The following is a 7,262-nucleotide window of genomic DNA, read 5'->3' on the forward strand; positions in this document are numbered from 1 at the left end:
CCATCTCTCACACAACTGTACAACTGTAATACTCTGTTGATCGTCCTTCCAGCACAATCAGACCTCTGAAAAAATTATATATATTTTATAATCACATAAGCTATATCATGACAGTACATCTTTTTCAGAGGTTTTTTTACTTCTATTTCAATCTAACCGTAAGATATAGTGATTTCCTTTGGAAGTCAGTTGTTCCTTTTGACACATGTGTATAATGCTGTAACTTGTTTCATCAAACCCTAAATATCAGTGAAGATTCAGAGTGAACCTAACTGTAAAAAAACACATTATATTTGAAAAGATACATTTCACTTTCACTTGTACATTTCCCCATGATTGCCGCTTGTTGCTCTATTTTGTAAGTCACATTGAAGGATGTGACTAAAGGAATATAAATACGACTTATTTGTCCTGTGGTAATGTCTTCCACTTTGAGTACAAGTGAATTAGGGGCAGTGAAAGATTTACTGATAAAATTATGAATCAGTTTCTTGCAAGGCTACGTGTGGGACATGAAAACAATTAGAGGAAATCTGTCCTGGCATCACTGACAGCCTAAAAGAAAACATTAGAGCTTTGTACTGTTCCATACACTTGAACTTTTCTTCCTAAAACCTTGAATATAAAAACAAAATCCCCATAAATCACTGTAAAAATAGAAGACAAGAGAAGTTTGTTTCTCATATACTATTATTTATGATTCTCCAAATAAACAATACATCAGAAAATTCGGATCTGACCTCAGAGTAAACACTGTTCATACACCGGACATAATAGTTTTAGTACCCAGCAGTGGCTAATTTTGTTAGCATACATGGTAAATAAAATGATACAGACCAGAGGAGGGCCTTTTGCATTCCTTTAAAACTTTAGTCTTAACTTCTATTCTGAGAATGTACGGTATGCTGGTTAGAGCACAGGAGTCCTAAATACATACTGAGCCCAAAAATGCTATTGGTGAACAGTACAGCAGTGTGGCACACTGTCAGGGTGCTGAAGGTCAAGAGGTCAAAAGTGTCTGTTTGCAATTTTATCCAATAATAAAGTATTTCTTCAGTCAAAAACTTCCGCTTAATACTAAACAACAAAGAAAACACAAGTGGTCTACATTTATCTTGATGATACATAAAGTAGAATACAAATAAGAAGTAAAAGAAGGCTGACTTTAGAGCTGATCCATGCTATACAACACAGTCTCTGGCTGAATGGCAGAAGCACTAGGAGAGAGGTCTAATGCGCAACAGAAAAAGCTCTTTCTGTTCATTCAATATTTAAACAGACCCTGATGTAGTGTGATGGTTTTTCTTTTTTGTTTGTTTTTAATCAGTTATTTTTAGTCTTTCAGTTATCAGGCAGTATTTAAACTAAGCTGGATGTAATATATAATTTATGAATAAATATTATCTTTTTTTTTTTTACTAAGAATGTTAATCATATATTAAAATTAGTTTATGCTCTGAATTAAACACAAGACATTCAACACCAAAGTTGTCCAGACAAGCATCAAAGACAATAATAGGCTTTTGTACATGTATATAAATGAGTTTACATACATTTAATGTTTAAATTAATGAATGAATAGGGTATTCCCTATTTACAAAGCATGCTGTTAGCTAGTTTCATGGGACATTTTGCCACCTCATTCATGGTCAAAAAAAACTGGTCATACAAGGAAAAAGCTAACAAGGGTCACACTTTATATTTGGTGCCTTTAACTACTACAGTATGTACTTGCGTAAAAAATATAATTGTTCAGTACAATGTGCTTTTTGTGTTAATGTTGTAGTGCACTTTTGCTGCTATTTAAGGTAAGTTTAGTGACAAATTTCATGGTATGGTAAGGTTAGTTTTAAGGGTTGGTTAAGGGGTAGGTGTAGGGTCAACAGTGTAATTATATGTAATGTAAGTTTTTTAAAAACAATATAAGTACAATGTAAAAACATATGTACACAATAAGTGCACTGTATCAACTGATTAATTTAAAGTATAGCTGTAACTTTGCAGATAGATGAAAAGGTCAGTCATTTAATCTTTCTGCACAATGACATTCATCACCAACCCAATATGAATCTAAAGCCAGAGTAAAGAGTAAATAAACTGTTTTGAATGTGTTTGTGCAAACTGTTTTCTGTGCATGTACAGTATATGTTTAGCTCAATATACAATTGAAAACAAGTTGTCAAAACATTAATAAATTATGTCAATTCACACATATCTTCTTTTTGAACATTGCAGTGTAATGATGTGATGGATGTCATCTGTGACAGCACCATTTTCATGCGTCTTTAAAGCGATTGAGTTTGGCATGCATTAGAAATGTTTAAAACTTACGCTTACAATGTAGGTATCCAGCAGTCCAAAGAGTCCTTTTTGCGTTGAATTATAACAGTCTTGTTGAGGGAATAACTACAGTATTCGCACTGCCTACAGCACTCAAAGTGAACGCGTCATCTTGCAGAGTCTCACTAGGATGCTTTATGTAAGACCAATTTTATGAATTATTCAGTTCTTTGTGAGGAGGGCGGAAAATATAAATAATTCATAAATTTGCCTATGTTTGTAGAATAAGACTGTTTTGAATAAAATCAATGCTGCCAGGATATCCTGTGACTGATGGGTTTGTTGTTGTTGTTGTTGTTTTCAATAGTTGTTAAGCTGTGTGCAGCTAACAGGGAACATTCTCAGAACAAAACAAACCTTCTTCCAGTAATGTTATAGAACATTTGTTCAAAGTATCTGGTCTTTAAAAACGTTATCATAACGTTAGTACAAAAATGTTATTTATGTATGTTTATGGAATGTTGTTATTGACATTTTTCTAATGTTTTTATTTAGTTTGTTACAACTTACAACATCCAGTTTTTAAACGTTTTAAAAACTTTTCTGGTTTTGTGACCATTAAGGGAACCATTTTATCATTTTGCAAACATTACGGAAACTTTGAATGTTCCCTAAACGTTCTGAAACAGGTAGTAAAATTTTAAAAACTGTTAGACCAATGTCCGAGTAAAACATTTCAAAAATAAAACTTTCTATGAACAATGTATAGCCTAAATAATGTTTTTGTGCTAACGTTTTGAGAACATGAAAGACCATATAACGCTGAACAAATGTTTTATTAAGGTTACTGAAAGAACGTTTGTTGATAACTTTGAGAGACCGTTCCCGGAATGTTAGTCAGAGTTCTGAACAAGCTGTCAATATATTTTTAGCGATTCTTTTTACAGGTTTACATCTTTTCACCACTATGTGGCGGCAGTCCGGATTCGTACCATAGACTGTAAGATTCGTACAGAACTTAGGTAGCTGTCTTGCTGCCTCGCTATCTTATAAGAGAATGACTTGTACGGCAGCATTTGTGCATGAAGGTACCTCACGAAATTGATTTCGGACAGACTTCTGAGGCAGTGTAACAGTTTAATGATCTACAGTGCGGGCTTTGGTGAGAACTTAAAAAATAATTAATTACTAAAGTAGTAATTTCTTGATAGAAATGATATCAAAATTGAAATATGTTGGTCAAAATCGTACATTTACACACAAACTGAGCAGCAAACGCAACTTTCGGACGCCATCTTTATTTTTCTAGCTCAACTGTCACAGAATGGAAAGCACAGGATTGTGGGATATCAAAGGCAGCTAAGGATACATCTATGCTTCCTTCAAAAATCGATCTGAGGAAGGTATCTCATGTGAGAGGAAGTGAAGCTAACATTGGATTCGGACGTGCCTGGATGCCTTACTACCTTGAAATGTGTCCTCGGAAGGCAGCATTTTCCAGTTTTCGGATGCAGCCCAAGTGTCACAGAATGGAAAGCGGAAAGCACAGGATTGTGGGATATCAAAGGCAGCTAAGGATACATCTGTGCTTCCTTCAAAAATCGATCTGAGGAAGGTATTGGATTCGGACATGCCTTGATGCCTTACTACCTTGAAATGTGTCCTCAGAAGGCAGCATTTTCCAGTTTTCGGACGCAGCCATTGATTCGCTTGGAAAGTTGTGCAAATCAAGCTGTGGAAAGGTGGCAGTTTTAAATGTATAATTTTCAAAAATTGGTTAATGTATAATTGTTTGGAGAACTGTTCTCACTTTTTGTCATCTATTTAAAAAAATGTGGTCCAACAAACATGCAGGAAAAAAATAAAACAAGAGACCCCTGTAGCCCATCATAACTGTAGTTTCCATGACAAGGCAAGGAAAGGTTATTTCAGGTTGTAAATTGTCATGTTGTGCGACTCCTCAAGAATGTCAATGATGTATATAAATTAATCATTCATAATTTATGTAAGTAGGTTTGAAAATATTTAAAAATATGTTCAAATAATGATTAAGATGAGTACAGTCCTACAGAAAAACCTTTTAATTGATAGTTGTACCAATGACATTTTTAGAGTCATTTAAAACTTTATTGAAAATGATTTTTCAAAACCATATTAAACCAATATGAATATTGAATACGGTATTTTAAACTAGATTTTTAAAAGATTTTTCCTTTGGTGTTATTTGTCATTGGCATACACATTATTATTGCTTTAATTTTGGAGGGATCGGTTTTTAGGCCTTCACCAGTAGCCAACAATGTACAATTCTTCTGTCGAACAGTGCTTGGTTGACCACTTTTTCCGGATTGTCATCATGTTCTTGAGTTCCACTGCTTTTGATAATGATGCCCTTCATTTTGATTCCAACATAAGCAACAAAGTTATTATCCCTCTTTTTTTTATACTGCATTTTTGCCCGAGTGTCAACTTTTACTTCAGCTGGAATTTAGCACATGGCTGTTTCCACAGTTTCTACTCATTTATGGATTGAGAATCATTTTGATTGTCTTGTGCTGTAGCTCCTCCTGCTGGAGCTTACTTTTTTCTTATACACTTTGTTTTGAAGACAGTCAACCTAGTGTCTTGTAAATACCGTATTAACTTAAACTGTCACTGTTTTATGCCAAACACTTTTGCATTGCCAAAGTGCAATCTTTTAGCAATAGAAGGATGGACTCAATACTTTCATGTTGTTTCTGGTTGCTTGCATAAAACTTGTGTCTCTCTGGATTCAATAGCTGCTACGATTACACCTTACTTTACCAGTGCAGAAACAAAAAAACACTCTTGGGCTACATTTGCACATTTGGCTTTTACAAAAAAAAAAAAACTGGACAAGTGTGCTTTCAGTTTTTGCCATTGTATGTATTCCTTGAGAATTGTTCTTGTATGACCTTGGCACTGTTAGCAACATGCTGTCATAGTTCTCATCAAAACGAGTTGGTCTGACCACAGAAAACCATTCCACATGACTGTTAAGCAAGCTAGTCGCTGTAACACAAGCATTGCTTCTGTTTATCTATAAGGTTTCCATGTCTTATTCAAACACAATTTATAAAATATGTCATGTAGTTAACCTAATTATTGTTAACCCAAGAACTACTGTATATCGTTGAGTCAAGCTCAAGCCAATTATATCAGCAAGCCTCATAAAGTGTCTTGAACATGCGTGATATTCAACATACAGTATGATTATTTACACAATTATCTACATTGTCCTCTGTATAAAGTATTTAGACTCACACACTAACACACACACACACACACAAAATGTTTGGTTATCAACATTCTTCAAAATCTTTTTTTGTGTTCTGCAGTCACACAGGTTTGAGGTGGAGTAAATAATAATTTTCTTTCTTTTTTTTAAAGGTTAACTATCCTTTTAAGTGCCATGGAGAGATGTGTTTTCACTTAGTTAAAATGTAGTTTGATATTTAGAGTGATACAAATGAAAACGCCTTTAATGGTAAATACTTCTCCACTGGAACAGCATCACCATGGCAATTTAGGAGCTAGAAAAGAGACCACCATAAAAGTCAGGCTGTGGGAAAAGGATCACACATTACCCAGTATTGTTTGTGCTCCTTCACAGAATGAACAGCAGGTGGCATTGTAGTAGAGAAAACGTAAAAGGCAGGCAGGATGAAAACAGAGCGTTTGCCCTGAAGCCTGAGCTACAGTGGTGTGTTGTTGAGGTGGTGTGAGTGCAGGTGTAAAAATAGAAAGATTAAAAAGAGTGTGTTTTTTTATTTTATTTGTTTTTTGTACTTTTGCTGCTATAGGTTCCCTCTTTTTTGTTTGCCTTACTACTCTTCATTTGCATCTCTTTCTCGCTCTCACACACCCACACATCTAAACACTGGGTGTGGTTCAACTAAAAAAAGTGACCATTGTCAAAAACAAACCATGGCTAGTTAAATAAATAAGCACTCTATAGCTAAATAATATTATAAATATTATCTTTTTCTCATGAGTTTCACAAAAAGAACACATCATTGTAATTTACAATTGGTAAACTGAAATTTTCTCAGAAATCTTTTCACATGTATTTTATTGATTAGCTTATATTGATTGTATATTCTACAATCACAGAGGAAAGGGCTCAGAAATAACATTCAAAATAGAAAATTCAAGCAGTATCAATAAAATATACACATTGACATATATGCCCAACCATCTGACTGGACAAATGCAACTTTCATTTTTATTTTAAAGTTATAGCTTAAAGTGATTTTGCTCCAAATTTTGCTAGTTTTATCTACAGCTGGAACAAGGATTCCATTGTTTCAGACTTCTCCATGTTGCCATGGATATATTCTAAAGCATGTTAGCCAATCAGTGCTAAATACAGATATGTCAATACATAAACCTTTCTAAGGACATAAAAGGCATTGTACATTGTAACTGAGGTACACTTGCAGAATCATTGTGAAAAGCCAATGATTCACTTGATGATTGAGCCATCAGAATATAAGAACCAGAGGTGGCAAATATGATTCTAGAGGTAGAAATCAGGATTTTAGGCTATTTTTTGTTGTTGTCATGCTGTGAAATCAGTATTGACTTCAGCTGACAACTATATAATAGTGTTCACCTATTCATTCTTTTTTGTATTTATAATAATGATGATTTTACATAACCATATTCTATTTTAAATATATCATTTATGCCTTCACCAACATGGTGGTTGCTTGAAAAGGAGTAAACACATAGTAGAAGGGTAAAAGTACACCAAGTACTCTAGGTGTCTGGTTTATATTGCACAGATTCACTGTATTAATCACCACTAATCATGCTTAGCCAGTAACATTTTTACAATATGGTTCAATCTGTTAAACCAAATTTAAGTAATTAGTTAATGCATTAGGTCTCTAAAACAAAAAATAAACAGCAGCTTTTATAGCATGTACAGTAGGTTCATGTTATTTGTTAATATACTA

The sequence above is a fragment of the Chanodichthys erythropterus genome, chromosome 12 (assembly GCF_024489055.1).
Source record: "Chanodichthys erythropterus isolate Z2021 chromosome 12, ASM2448905v1, whole genome shotgun sequence".
Lineage (NCBI taxonomy): Eukaryota > Metazoa > Chordata > Actinopteri > Cypriniformes > Xenocyprididae > Chanodichthys > Chanodichthys erythropterus.